At 41.9% G+C, this 15,556-nt stretch overlaps 1 long non-coding RNA gene across 1 annotated transcript; it reads right to left on the minus strand.

Annotated features, from left to right (window-relative positions):
* Positions 1-12,574: 12,574 nt before the first annotated feature.
* LOC141027371 (uncharacterized) lies at positions 12,575-14,972 on the minus strand. The gene is made up of 2 exons (XR_012189181.1): positions 14,193-14,972; positions 12,575-12,913 (listed from the first exon to the last, which is right to left on the minus strand). It is a non-coding gene; the product is annotated as an uncharacterized lncRNA (long non-coding RNA).
* Positions 14,973-15,556: the final 584 nt, after the last annotated feature.

Below are 15,556 nucleotides of genomic sequence, written 5' to 3' on the forward strand. Positions count from 1 at the left end.
ATAGCTCATGTATCAACTAGGGATGTTTGTATCTTCCATGCTAGGTGGGTTATTCTCACGAGGAGTGGACTCTGCTCCTCATTCACGAGAAAATGGCTGGTCACCGGGATGCCCAGTCACATGCTCTAACCAAATCAAAATAATTGCAAACAAAACTCCCCCAGGACTGTTGTTAGTTGGAGGCACCCGTTGTTTCGGGCAAGCCATGGATTGATGCTTGTTGGTGGAGGGGGAGTAAAAACTGTACCATTCTGTTTGGGAACCGCCTATAATGTATGTAGCATGGAAGATATCGAGATCTCTCAGTTGTTATGTTGATAATGAAAGTATGCTGCTCAAAATATTATTCATCTCTATTTCAAAACTCGAGCTCTGGCACCTCTACAAATCCCTGCTTCCCTCTGCGAAGGGCCTATCTATTTACTTTTATGTTGAGTCATCACCCTCTTATTAAAAAGCACCAGCTGGAGAGCGCCGCTATCATTTGCATCCATTACTATTAGTTTTTATTGAGTATGACTATGATTGGATCTCTTTTACCATGAATTACAATGTCTAGTCAGTCCTTGATCTTTAAAGGTGCTCTGCATTTATGTTTTGCGGTCTCAGAAAGGGCTAGCGAGATACCATCTTGTTATATCATATTATGATTGTTTTGAGAAAGTGTTGTCATCCGAGATTTATTATTATTGCTCGCTAGTTGATTATGCCATTGATATGAGTAAACATGAGGCCTAAATGTTATTGTGAATATGGTTAGTTCATAATCTTTGCTAAAAACCATGAATGTTGGCTTTACATATTTACAACAACAAGAGCAAACAGAGTTTGTAAAAGTTTTTCTTTATCACTTTCAGTTTGTCAACTGAATTGCTTGAGGACAAGCAAAGGTTTAAGCTTGTGGGAGTTGATACGTCTCCATCGTATCTACTTTTCAAACACTTTTTCCCTTGTTTTGGACTCTAACTTGCATGATTTGAATGGAACTAACCCGGACTGACGATGTTTTCAGCGGAATTGCCATGGTGTTATTTTTGTGCAGAAATAAAAGTTCTCGGAATGACCTGAAACTTCACGGAGAATATTTTTGGAATTTATAAAAAATACTGGCGAAAGAATCAAGACCAGGGGGCCCACACCCTGTCCACAGGGGTGGGGGCGCGCCTGCCCCCTTGGGCGCGCCCCCTGTCTCGTGGACCCCTGAGGCACCACCGACCTCAACTCCAACTCTATATATTCATGTTCGGGGAGAAAAAAATCAGAGAGAAGGATTCATCGCGTTTTACGATCGGGAGGGCTGATCCGGAGTCCGTTCGGGTCTCCGGAGAGGGGAATCCGTCGCCGTCGTCATCATCAACCATCTTCCATCACCAATTTCATGATGCTCACCGGCGTGCGTGAGTAATTCCATCGTAGGCTTGCTGGACGGTGATGGGTTGGATGAGATTTACCATGTAATCGAGTTAGTTTTGTTAGGGTTTGATCCCTAGTATCCATTATGTTCTGAGATTGATGTTACTATGACTTTGCTATGCTCAATGCTTGTCACTAGGGACAGAGTGCCATGATTTCATATCTGAACCTATTATGTTTTCATGAATATATGTGAGTTCTTGATCCTATCTTGCAAGTCAATAGTCACCTACTATGTGTTATGATCCGGTAACCCCGAAGTGACAATAATCGGGACCACTCCCGGTGATGACTGTAGTTTGAGGAATTCATGTATTCACTAAGTGTTAATACTTTGGTCCGGTACTCTATTAAAAGGAGGCCTTAATATCTCTTAGTTTCCAATAGGACCCCGCTGCCATGGGAGGGTAGGACAAAAGATGTCATGCAAGTTCTTTTCCATAAGCACGTATGACTATATTCGGAATACATGCCTACATTACATTGATGAACTGGAGCTAGTTCTGTGTCACCCTATGTTATAACTGTTGCATGAGGAATCGCATCCAACATAATTCTCCATCACCGATCCAATGCCTATGAGCTTTTCACATATTGATCTTCGCTTAGTTACTTTTCCGTTGCCACTGTTACAATTACTACAAAAACTACTACTGTTACTTTTGTCACCGTTACCGTTACTTCCATACTACTTTGCTACTAAATATTTTGCTACAGATATTAAGTCTTCTAGGTGTGGTTGAATTGACAACTCAACTGCTAATACTTGAGAATATTCTTTGGCTCCCCTTGTGTCGAATCAATAAATTTGGGTTGAATACTCTACCCTCGAAAACTGTTGCGATCCCCTATACTTATGGGTTATCATTGGTCTCTGCAATTTTTTCGACGTCATCTCTTGAAAGTTGATCAGTGTGAAGCAGCTTCGAAGGCTACAGGAAGAGATTGTTGTGTTACTGAATGAGCTTGAGATGTACTTCCCGCCCGCGTTCTTTGACGTCATGGTGCATCTGTGTGTCCATATTGTGGACGACATAATAGACCTGGGGCCGTCATTCCTGCACAACATGATGTCATTTGAGAGGATGAATGGGATCATCAAAGGATTTGTTTGTAAAATGTCCCGTCCGGATGGAAGCATCGTCCAGGGCTATCTGACACAAGAATGCATCTATTTCTGCGAGAATTTTCTATATGGCGCAGACCAGCCGCCTGGTGTTGGTGTTTGTTTGCCTGTTAACAAGCACGATGGGAGGCTCGAAGGAGAAGGTCACTCCAACGGTCACAGGGAACTGCACGTGGCATACTCAGATCGATGCAATGACTTTGATAGGGCAAACTTGGTAGTGCTACAACACCTAGACGAGGTAGATCCTTTCGTGGCACTGCACAAAGAAATTATCGCAAAGAAGTATCGTGACCGGGGGGTATGCAGGACGGACGCCGAAGTTACTAGAGAGCACAACTCCACTTTCCTGCATTGGTTCAAAGAGCATATTATTGCTAATCCCTGGAAGAGGGCTCTAAGGATGGATTGCTCGTATACGCCTTAGCACATGGCCCCTCGCCCAACCTCATCACCTATCAGGCATACGATATCAACGGATACATGTTCTACACGGAGGCCAAAGATATGGACAGTGATGATCAGAAATCAGGGGTGACGATGGAATGCATGATCGGCAGCGACAATGGCGCAACTGAGGGATTTTACGGAAGGGTCGAGGAGATCTGGGAGCTTGACTACTCTGGACTGCACAACGCGACGATGTTCCGTGTCAGATGGGCTAAGAATGTCAAAAGAGAAAACCGGTATTTCACTACCATGACTATACCCGATGCCAAGAGCGCTACCGTGAACGCTTTCGCAAAAAACGAGCCATGGGTACACGCTAAGCACATGACACAATGCTTCTTTATAACCGACCCGTGCAATCCTAGCCGTGTTGTCGTGAGGAGAGGGAAAAGGAACATCATTGGAATGGATGGAGTTGCCAACGAGGAAGACTACGACCAGTACGGCAACCCAATGAGGGAAGATGATGATGATGATGAAGTATACGTCAAAAGAAGAATCAATACTACATTACCTAAGAAAGATCATACTCCATGGAAAAGGAAAAGTCACAATGAGGGGCTCAATTATTCTTCAACAAACAAGAAGGGAAAGAAGCTCACTCAAAAAGGAAAACGTCAACGCTGAGGAACCGTATGTTATCGGTCAAATGATGTAATATATATGTTCCTATTTTGTGTACACACTTAGCCATTATGCATGGGTCAAATGATGTAATAAAGGAAAAGAAAATAGAAGAAACAAACAGGAAAACTGCTATAGGTACTGGTTATAGCAGTAGCGCTTTTCTGACAAAGAGCTATAGCTAGTCAACGTAGCACTAGCGCTTTCCGCATAAAAACGCTATAGCTACCTGTAATAGCAATAGCGTTGTCAGGATAAAAGCGCTATAGCTAACTTAGCTATAGCGCATTTGTCTGGAACGCGCTACTGCTACGTCGACTTAACCCCCAAAATCCTCACTCTCTCTGCTTCTTCCCGCCTCTGCTTTTCCCCCCAAATCCCCACTCTCTCTTCCCCTCTGTCGTCGCTGCCGGAGCCCTGCCCTCACCATGCCCCTGCGCTCGCCCCCGACCCCGGCGCTCGGCCCCGTCCCGGCGTTCGCCCCCGACCCCCACGCGCCACGCCTCCCTCCTCTGCTTCCTCCCCTCCCAACCTCGGCCGTCATCCGGTCTGGCTCCTCGCCCCTGCACCCTCTGTAAGCCCCCCACTACTCCTCCTCTCTCTGCTAGCTAGGCTTCTTCGGTTAATTTACTTAGATTTTAGTCAGAGCAGTAGGTTAATTAGGTTATCTATTTAGTTATGAATTTAGCTAGGTTTTTATGAACCATGGGTTTCAAATTAGGACAGAAATTTAGGGTTAAGTAGTTGTAGTTAAAAGAAAACGCAGAATTGATTATATAGGTTTCTTGCATTTTTAGTTCAACTAATTGTTGCTATTTAAATTTTATAGTGCTAGTTACTTAATTAGAATTAGTATTTAAAAAAGAATTAGTATTTAAAAAATGAATTAGTTTAAGCAATTGTCCAAATCAACATCTCTTGTTAAAGCAAATTTTTTTAGTTTCAAATTTATGTAGGCTGAATTTACTTTCAAATATTGTGAAGAAAAATGACTTCTTGCATTTTTCTTCAAGTTCTATATTTTTCTTCCTTTTATATGCAAATTTGAAGTGGACATGTGATATGTGGACATGTGATTTGAACATGTCATATTTGGAATTTGGACATGTGATGTTTTGGACATGTCATATTTGGAAAATGATGATTATGTGCAGGGTAAATGATCCAGTGGCCTATGTTACGCCGGAATGTTGATTCATTTCCGTTCCGGTGAATTTCAGGCGCTCGATATGTCCACTTGTAGCAAAGGTCATGCTAAAATTTTCCATGAATTTTGGCATGACTTTTGCTAGATAGTAGGCATATCGAGTGCCGGGAGTTGCTGGGAAACGGCATTCCGGCAAACATAGATCTTTTTTATGTAATTTCTCATTTTTTTTATAGTTTTAGAATTAAACGAGGAGACTTAATCGTAGGAAACATGTCGAACAACGAAGAAACCGGGCCTTCTGACCAAGATGCAGTGGATTATGATGATGAACAACAGTACCTCGACTTTTTGTCTGCTAAGCACAGTCAAGGTTTGCAGGTCGGCCTCGATGATGGTACTGACGCCGACATTGGCACCGACGGTGCCGGCACCGATGGCGGCGCCGAGACCGGCGGGGAAGGTACCGGCGGGGAAGATACTGGTGGGGAAGGTATCGGCACCGATGCCGCTATCGAAAAGAAGAAGCAGAAGAAGCAGAGGATATGAAAACCTAGCAAACTCGGCATTGGATGACTGTTGATCACAAAGATGGCACCTGGCAAGTTTGAGCCATTAGAGCCGGAAGAACCTCGCAAGTGCTATGGAAACCAAGTAGGATGCATCCTACGGGAATGCGCGAGCATCAACGACGATGACTTACGGATTAAAGAACATTTGAGGCAGTTGCTCCTGACGAAGTTGCACAAGAGACTCAAGTTCCCCGACCGGGACGATAGCATAGAACAACCGTGGGATGATCCGAAGATGAAAAAGATTAACAATCACGCCATGGGCATGTTCAGCAATGATTTGGCCTCCTGGAAAGGGAGGGTGAAACGAGGTATTGAGGCTGAGGAACCCCTGTCCAAGATTCTGCAGGAAAATCCGACACTTATGGAAGAGGAGTTCGAAAAGCTCAAGGACACTTGCGCTACCGAGGCAGCCAAGACTAAGGCTGCAAAATTCAAGAGCCTTCAGCAAAGGAACATGGGGAAGCATCGCCTCGGAAGCCGTGGCTACCTCGGTAAAAGGCCCATATGGGATAAGGAGGGCGCGGAACGTGAAGCCGCGGCTCTCCCAGACCCCTTCGTGAAGTTCACCAACCCCTTGGAGCGTGACTTCATCAGGGCCCGCTACAAGTGGGACAAGTAAAAGAAGGTGTTTTACATGGTCCAGATCACGAGGAGATTGATTAGAATATTGGTAATTATTATTTTACCACCTTACATTTAGCTCTAGATCAAGTCAACTACACATTCGTAAACGGTTCACGTTCCTTCTGAAGGAGAAGCAACACCAGCTTGCAGCCGAAAGCCCTACTTCTTCGATGAGGCCCAAGTGGGACACACCTCTCAACCGGGCCTTGAACAAACTTAAGGGACTCCCTTTGGGCCAGCGGACGCAATATGGACATGTGCAGGGCGCCGGAGACGGCGCCATGTGGAAGGTGTTTTACAACGAGGGCCCAGAGGCCAAGAAGCAGAAAAAGAAGTTTAGTCAGGTGGACATCGACGAGAAGGTGAAGCTTGCGTTCGAGAAAAAAGCAACTGAGGACGCGAAAAAACAGCCGAGGAGAAAAAAGAGTTGCTACAGCAGGCAGTCAATGCAGTTGTAAATGCGTGTAGAAATGGTTTTGCTACTAACTTTGTCCCGGCTATCATCAACTGGATGAAGGAAAATCTAGACAAAATGGTACATGATTTCCCCATGCCTAGTTTCGTCGCGAGTACCTCCGTGAACAACACCACCGCACCATCACCTGCTCACGCAACCGGGCCTGCTCTCGCACCCGCACCCGCACCCACTCATAGCAGCCCGTCCTCAGTCTCCGGCGCGCTAGGCGGGCCTTCATCTTTAGTTGAGCTCGACGCCCTCACGATAATTACATGTCGCACCAACATATATTTCTAGAATGTTCCATTTTCGTTGCCTTTCGGATGTTTTATGCCTAGGGTTTGAGAGGAGACGGTGCTGGTGAAGATGTTGATGGAGATTGCCCTCTCCCGACGAGAGGAGCGTTGGTGATGACGATGGCGATGATTTCCCCCTCCCGGAGGGAAGTGTCCCCTACAGAACAGCTCTGCCGGAGCCCTAGATTGGTTCCGCCAAGGTTCCGCCTCGTGGCGGCGGAGTCTCGTCCCGAAAGCTTGCTTATGATTTTTCTTCGGACGAAAGACCTCATATAGTAGAAGATGGGTATTGGAGGGCCAACAGGGGACCCACGAGGCAGGGGGCGCGACCAGGGGGTAGGGCACGCCCCCACCCTCGTGGCCAGGTGGAGGCCCCCCTGATGTATTTCTTCCGCTCAATATTTTTTATTATTTCCAAAAATAACTTCTGTGGAGTTTCAGGACTTTTGGAGTTGTGCAGAATAGGTCTCTAATATTTGCTCCTTTTCCAGCCCAGAATTCCAGCTGTCGGCATTCTCCCTCCTTATGTAAACCTTGTAAAATAAGAGAGAATAGGCATAAGTATTGTGACATAACATGTAATAACAGCCATAATGCAATAAATATCGATATAAAAGCATGATGCAAAATGGACGTATCAACTCCCCAAAGCTTAGACCTCGCTTGTCCTCAAGCAAAAGCCGATAACGATAAATATGTCCACATGTTTAGAGGTAGAGGTGTCGATAAAATAAAATACGGACATGAGGGCATCATGATTATTCTCATAGCAGCAACATATATGGATATTGTCATATGATTTCTTATGCTCAAGTAATAATCTATTCACAATGGAAAGTATGAATCAGAACCTTTATTGAGAACTAACAAACTATAATCTCAGTCATTGAGGCAATTGCAATTTATCATAACATCAGAAAGAGTCTATGTCAGAGCTTTCTAGCAAGTCCACATACTCAACTATCATTTAGTCTTTCATAATTGCTAACACTCACACAATACTTGTGGTTACGGAGTTTTAATCCGACACAGAGAAAGATAGGGGCTTATAGTTTCGCCTCCCAACCTTTTACCTCAGGGGTAATGTCAACAATAATAGTTCATGCTAACCTACATCCAATTAGATATATCTATCAGGATCTTTCCAACACCCTGTGCTTGCCAAAGGATAAAATGTAAAAAGGAAAGGTGAAGATCACCATGACTCTTGCATAAGGTAGAGGATAATAGTAACAGTTAGGCCCTTCGCAGAGGGAAGTAGAGGTTGCCATGCGCTTTCAGGGTTGGATGCACAAACTCTTAATGCGAAAGAACGTCACTTTATATTGCCACTTGTGATATGAACCTTTATTATGCAGTCCGTCGCTTTTATTTCTTCCACATCACAAGATCGTATAAAGCTTATTTCCTCCACACCAATCAATCATACATATTTAGGGAGCAATTTTTATTGCTTGCACCGATGACAACTTACTTGAAGGATCTTACTCAATCCATAGGTAGATATGGTGGACTCTCATGACAAAACTGGTTTAAGGGTTTTTGGAAGCACAAGTAGTATCTCTACTTGGTGCAAAGAATTTGGCTAGCATGAGGGGGAAAGGCAAGCTCAACATGTTGGATGATCCATGACAATATACTTTATCTCAGATATAAGAAAACATAACCCATTACGTTGTCTTCCTTGTCCAACATCAACTCTTTAGCATGTCATATTTTAATGAGTGCTCCCAATCATAAAAGATGTCCAAGATAGTATATTTATATGTGAAACCTCTCTTTCTCTATTACTTCCTATTAATTTCAACGATGACCAAAGCTATGTTTGTCAACTCTCAACAACTTTTAATCATCATACTCTTTATATGTGAAGTCATTACTCTCAATAAGATCAATATGATCTCTTTTTATTATTTCTTTTTATTCTTTTCTCTTTTCTTTTATTCACTCAAGATCATAGCAAGATAATCAAGCCCTTGACTCAACACTAATCTTTATTATATAGCTCACGGACTCGATTACATAGAGGGATCATAAAGCAAAACTCAAAACTAGATCATACCAAAACTTTTATTCTATTAGATGAAGATACTGCTAAAAGGATCGAACTAAGAAAAACGGTAAAGATAGGAGTGTGAGGGTGATACGATACCGGGGCATCTCCCCCAAGCTTGGAAGTTGCCAAGGGGAGTGCCCATACCCATGTGATTATGTCTCCTTCTTCGGAGGTGACGGAGATGATGGTTTAGTTGATGGCGTAGTCTTCTTCCTTAATTTGCGCTTGAGGATAGAATTTTGATCCCTCAAGTCATCAATCTCCTGCTCCAGGCTTAATATATTTTTGCATAATTCCTGCTTGTTTCCCTGCAAGAGACGAAAAGGGATAAACTCAATCTTAAGTTCCTTTGCTCTATCAGGGAGGCTTGACTTTTTGAACTCCACATGCATGTCCCCTGGTTGAGGTAATGGGACTTCATCTTCATCTGAGCTCGTCTCCTCCCTCCTCTTGGGTTCATAGTCCTGTTCTTCTTCCGTAGTCCAACCACAATGATCCACATCTCCATAGACCTTGGGATTTGCAAGGTAATCAGCCACATAGCTTTCTCCTTCAGAATCCTGGGACGACATGTTGCTCTAATCTGCAGCATGACAGCTCGGAACAAAGACAGGAGATATTTGCGTGATACGGAGGTCAAAACCTCCGGGAGATTATATAATGAATTTTTACCGACCAAAATATGTATCATGCAAGAAAACGGAGTCCGGAGAGCACACGAGGTGCCCACGAGGTAGGGGGCACGCCCAGTAGGGTAGGGCGCGCCCTCCACCCTCGTGGAGGCCTCGTGTCCTTCCCGGACTACTTATTTTTCTATTTTTCTAAATATTCCGAAACGGAGAAAAATTGCCTTTAGAACTGTTTTGGAGTCGGTTTACTTACCGTACCACATACCTATTCCTTTTCGGAGTCTGAAACGTTCCGGAAAGTGTCCCTTATGTATTCCTCCGGGGTTACGGTTTCCATAACATTGGTTTCAACATTTATAGGATTACCTGAGATGTAATGTTTGATTCTATGACCGTTCACCACCTTCGAATTTGTTGATTTTTATGGCACCGGAACGATAGACCTCCTAGATAACGTAAGGGCCTTCCCATTTAGAGAGAAGTTTTCCTGCAAAAAATCTTAAACGAGAGTTGTATAGCAATACATAATCACCTACATTAAACTCATGCTTTTGTATTCTTTTGTCATGCCATCTTTTAACTTTTTCTTTAAACAACTTGGCACTCTCGTAGGCTTGGGTTCTCCATTCATCAAGTGAGCTAATGTCAAATAACCTCTTCTCACCGGCAAGTTTGAAATCATAATTGAGCTCTTTAATAGCCCAATAAGCCATATGTTCTAGTTCGAGAGGTAAGTGACATGCTTTTCCATAAACCATTTTATACGGAGACATGCCCATAGGAATTTTGTATGCAGTTCTATAAGCCCATAATGCATCATCAAGTTTCTTGGACCAATTCTTTCTAGATCTATTAACAGTCTTTTGCAAAATTAATTTGAGCTCTCTATTACTCAATTCTACTTGACCACTAGACTGTGGGTAATAAGGAGATGCAATTCTATGATTAACATCATATTTAGCAAGCATTTTACGGAAAGCACCATGAATAAAATGTGAACCACCATCAGTCATCAAATATCTAGGGACTCCAAACCTCGGGAAAATAACTTCTTTAAGCATCTTAATAGAAGTGTTTTTATCAGCACTACTAGTTGGAATAGCTTCTACCCACTTAGTAACGTAATCAACAGCAACTAAAATATGTGTGTATCCATTAGAGGCAGGAAAAGGTCCCATATAATCAAAGCCCCAAACATCAAATGGTTCAATAGCAAGTGAATAATTCATATGCATTTCTTGACGTCTACTAATATTACCAATTCTTTGACATTCATCACAAGACAAGACAAACTTACGGGCATCCTTGAAGAGAGTAGGCCAATAAAAACCGGATTGCAATACCTTATGTGCAGTTCTATCTCCAGCGTGGTGTCCTCCATAAGCCTCGGAGTGACACTTGCGTAGGATCTGTTCCTGTTCATGCTCAGGTACACAACGTCTAATAACACCATCTACTCCTTCTTTATAAAGATGTGGGTCATCCCAAAAGTAAATTCTCAAGCCATAGAAAAACTTTTTCTTTTGCTGGTATGTGAAACTAGGTGGTATAAATTTAGCAACAATGTAATTAGCATAATCAGCATACCATGGAGTAGTACGAGAAGCATTTATGACATTTAATTGTTCATCAGGAAAGCTATCATCGATAGGTAGTGGGTCATCAAGAACATTTTGTAACCTAGACAAGTTGTCTGCAACGGGGTGCTCAGCTCCCTTTCTATCAATGATATGCAAGTCAAATTCTTGTAGCAAGAGAACCCATCTAATAAGTCTAGGTTTAGCATCTTTCTTTTCCATAAGATATTTAATAGCAGCATGATCCGTGTGAATAGTTACTTTAGAATCAACAATATAAGGTCTGAACTTATCACATGCAAATACAATTGCTAAGAATTCTTTTCAGTAGTAGCATAATTTCTTTGAGCATTGTCTAGATTTTTGCTAGCATATTGGATAACATTTAATTTCTTATCAACTCTTTGCCCTAGGACAGCACCTACAGCATAATCACTAGCATCACACATAATTTCAAAGGGTAAATTCCAATCAGGTGGCTGGACAATAGGTGCAGAGATCAATGCTTTCTTAAGTATTTCAAATGCTTCTACACAATCATCGTCAAAGACAAATGGTATATCTTTTTGTAATAAATTAGTCAGAGGCCGAGAGATTTTTGAGAAGTCCTTAATGAACCTCCTATAAAAACCGGCGTGACCAAGGAAACTTATACCTTTGATGTCCTTAGGACATGGCATCTTTTCAATAGCATCAACCTTGGCTTTATCAACTTCAATAGCTCTTTCAGAAACTTTATGCCCCAAGACAATACCTTCATTAACCATAAAGTGGCACTTTTCCCAATTCATGACAAGATTAGTTTCTTCACATCTCTGCAAAACTCGATCAAGGTTGCTCAAGCAATCATCAAAAGAGGATCCATAAACGGAGAAATCGTCCATGAAAACCTCACAAATCTTTTCACAAAAGTCAGAGAATATAGCCATCATGCATCTTTGAAAGGTAGCAGGTGCATTACATAAACCAAAAGGCATACGTCTATAAGCAAAAGTACCAAAAGGGCAAGTAAAAGTAGTCTTTGATTGATCATTGGCTGACACGGGTATTTGAGAGAAACCAGAATAACCATCTAGAAAGCAAAAATGTGTATGTTTGGATAATCTTTCTAGCATTTGATCAATAAAAGGTAAGGGGTAATGATCCTTTTTAGTAGCCTTATTTAATTTGCGGAAATCAATTACCATCCTATAACCTGTAATAATTCTTTGCGGGATCAACTCATCTTTATCATTAGGAATGACGGTAATACCTCACTTCTTAGGGACACAATGGACAGGACTTACCCACTGACTAGATGGCTTTTACAATAGATGGTGGTATATTTTCTGACCGTTATTTATTTTCTGACCGTTATTACTTCCCTTCGGCTTTTACAATAGATGGTGGTATATTTGACCCTTTGGGGTTTCTTATAACCGAGAGGAGAATGAAACCCTTCGGGGTTTGCTATAACCAGGAGGAGAATGAAACCGAAAGCTATTATGATCGCCGACTGTGTATACACCCCTTCAGGGATTCCTACGGTTGAGAGCCTGACAAACAACATCAATATACAGATTCATCAAGAGTGAAGTCTCTGTTGTTGTATGGTAGGCCATTAGTCACCTCGAAAGGATTGTTTTCCACTTCAAATATACTATCTTATAATTGCACAACCACACATGACCAAGTAACATATAGTATATTTAGCGGATCCAAATTACATCGATCATAATGATCTATCTAGGAAGTTTGAAATGCTAAACAAAAATAGTAACTAAGATATAATGGTCCAAGCATTAAGTTCACTTTGTTGCATATCCTGAAGAAAGATCAGACTCATCTTCATCACCATATGGATCATAACGCCCATTGCCATATAGATCATGACAATCATCGCCATAGACATCATCACCCTTGCCATAGATCAGGATTCCTCCGGTATTGTTTCCCACTCCTAAGAAATGATTAGAGTAGTTGTAAGGGAGATGAAAATTGTGTAATCTAGTTGAAATTTAATTGAGCATACAATGACAAAACTTAGATGTTCTAATTGACTGGTTAGCTGCTATCTAACAGTATCACTACGTATTAACCTTTTGATCCTTCACATGCAATTTTCAGGGTAACATGAATCACCAGGAACACATACTCCAAATAATAAAGATTGAGGACTACACATTGCTCTGTGTACTAAAGGAATAATCTACCAATAAACCACACTGATTTCAATTTCATAATAAGTTTGCAACGGTTCAGAATACATCATGCTTTTCGAATTACTTGTAACATTCATATAATTCAAAGAACATGACATTTTTCTAATTAATTCTATTAATCATATCTCCAGAACCCGCATGTGCTATGGTTACACCAAGATGGACAGGTGATACAGGTAAAAAAATCCTTATCTGAAAGATACAATGCGGCGTCGATAATCGGTTCATTGGCTTGTTGCGATTACAAAAAAATATATTAACCAAGTACAATGGACATCTACAACCCGACTGAAGTATATACCAACGTTTATATTTTGCAGTAGTAGACTAGCAAACCACTACTGGGCAGTTTGGGCATACAGTAAACTGGTTAAGAATGCCATGTAAAGAAATATATAATTTGTTTGTTCATTCAAAACAAATTAAATAGCAGCAGCTCACACTAAATCTCCACCAACAATAGTTTAGATTATACTACACATACCTAATTAAATTAAGCCACTTCTTATGTTTCGTATGAGAGGTCAAAATCATTCTCCATGGTTAAAGCTACCAGTATTTCTGTATGTACTTCCAATTCTTCTCAACAATGTCCACTTTTTTAGACCCTGGTTCCATTGCTATAATGAAACCAAGCTTTCCATACATTCTCAAAAGCATCATGGTCTCAAAAGTTCAGGACCAAAAGAGGCAAAGCCATTACAGGGAAAAACAAAAGCTAGAAAGGAGGATGCCTGACAGAGGGTCAAACATGCCAAATCATATTGTCTAATGTTGAAATTTTCTCTGTGCAAATGATTTTATTGTAATTGATTATAGTAACATATTTGCCTATATGAATTCAACAAAAAAATTCCTTTGGCACCTTAATTAAGATGGATTTAGTGTAAAGAAAACAACCAAAAGATAGATTTCTAAGTTATGAGCCACATCTAGGAAAATAGGGCACAAGCAGGTGCATACATTATATATACTACAATAGTACCACCTAGGCAACATGGTAAGCTAAGAAAACACCTCAAATAAAAAGAGCAGGACTCGAAGCAAGTTATCTGTAGCATGCGTCTTGAAAGCCATTGTACGCTGGCTCAAAAGCGTTACATTGTTGCTCTTCAGATAGACCAACCTTTCACATATATGTTTCTCCATGCTCATGCTGTCTAGAAATAAATTGGCGCATAACTAAATGTGTCAGTTTCATTTTGATGAACATCATCTCGTCCCCTTTCAAATACGACTTCTTGTACCTAAGCTCAAAAGCGTTACATTGTTGCTCTTCAGATAGGCCCAACGGCCACCTGCATGATAACATAGCGTATATAAGAACATCAAATAAGAACCCCTGCACTACATCTTGGAGAAAGAACACACAGGACATGATGTTGACATGTCAGTGGATGCATCAGCCTTAGGAACAGGAGCTAAATGTTACAGAAATACAAAATACTGAAAAGAAAAGCAAAAGCGAGATGAAAAAACTTGGAAAAAGAACAAGGAATGTACGTACTACATCTACATGAATGGAGGACTGCTAGTTAAGTTATACAATAGTGTGAAGTATACATCTCGATTCTGATTGCACATGCTGACATAGTGTCTCTTCTCTTATGTACTAGTCAAACTGCTGTAGCTAGCTAGCCTTGACCAAACATACATGCATCAACACAAGCTAGCTAGCTCATCTCACCGTTGCAAAATGGCCACTTGCTAGTTAATCAAACTATTTTTAACACATAAACTTGACTTTATTTTCCAAACTAATAGGCATGGCTTTGTTTTTCAACCATACACACAAAAAATAGACTAAACAGACATGCAAACAACCATGACCTCGTTGTAGAACTTGAACCTCACCACCACAGAAGCTAGCCATGTCACCATCTCCATCTCCCCGGTATTCAACTTGAACCACAGGAGCAAATCCTGGACCCCAACCACCAGAAAATAAGCTCACCATCCATTAAACAACACACATACGCCACATATATGACCTGCTCGAGGAATTGCGCAAAGGAATAGGCGACCGGACCTGGTACAGGCGGGCCAAGGCAGGAGTGAGCGTGTTCTACACGGCGGCATCAGGTGGCCACTCGGATGAGGAGTTTCAGAAGGGGCCAATACATGCCGTGGGAGGTTGAGGGAGAGAGAGAGCAGACAAAGAAGACCGACGCGGTCCTGAGGAGCGGCGTCGAGCGCCTATTGGTTGGTTAGATCCGGCAGCGTTGTGGTCGGAGGCTGCCAGACCTGAGGACCACGAAGACGGAGACGAGACTCGAAAGGACACTTCCGCGTCGGGAGGAAGAGCAGGGAGTGGGTGATGTTGCTGGGCCAGGGAGAGCGACGAGGGTGAGGTGCGCAGCCGGATCAACGGGCGACAGCGG

Source organism: Aegilops tauschii, chromosome 7, assembly GCF_002575655.3.
Source record: "Aegilops tauschii subsp. strangulata cultivar AL8/78 chromosome 7, Aet v6.0, whole genome shotgun sequence".
NCBI lineage: Eukaryota > Viridiplantae > Streptophyta > Magnoliopsida > Poales > Poaceae > Aegilops > Aegilops tauschii.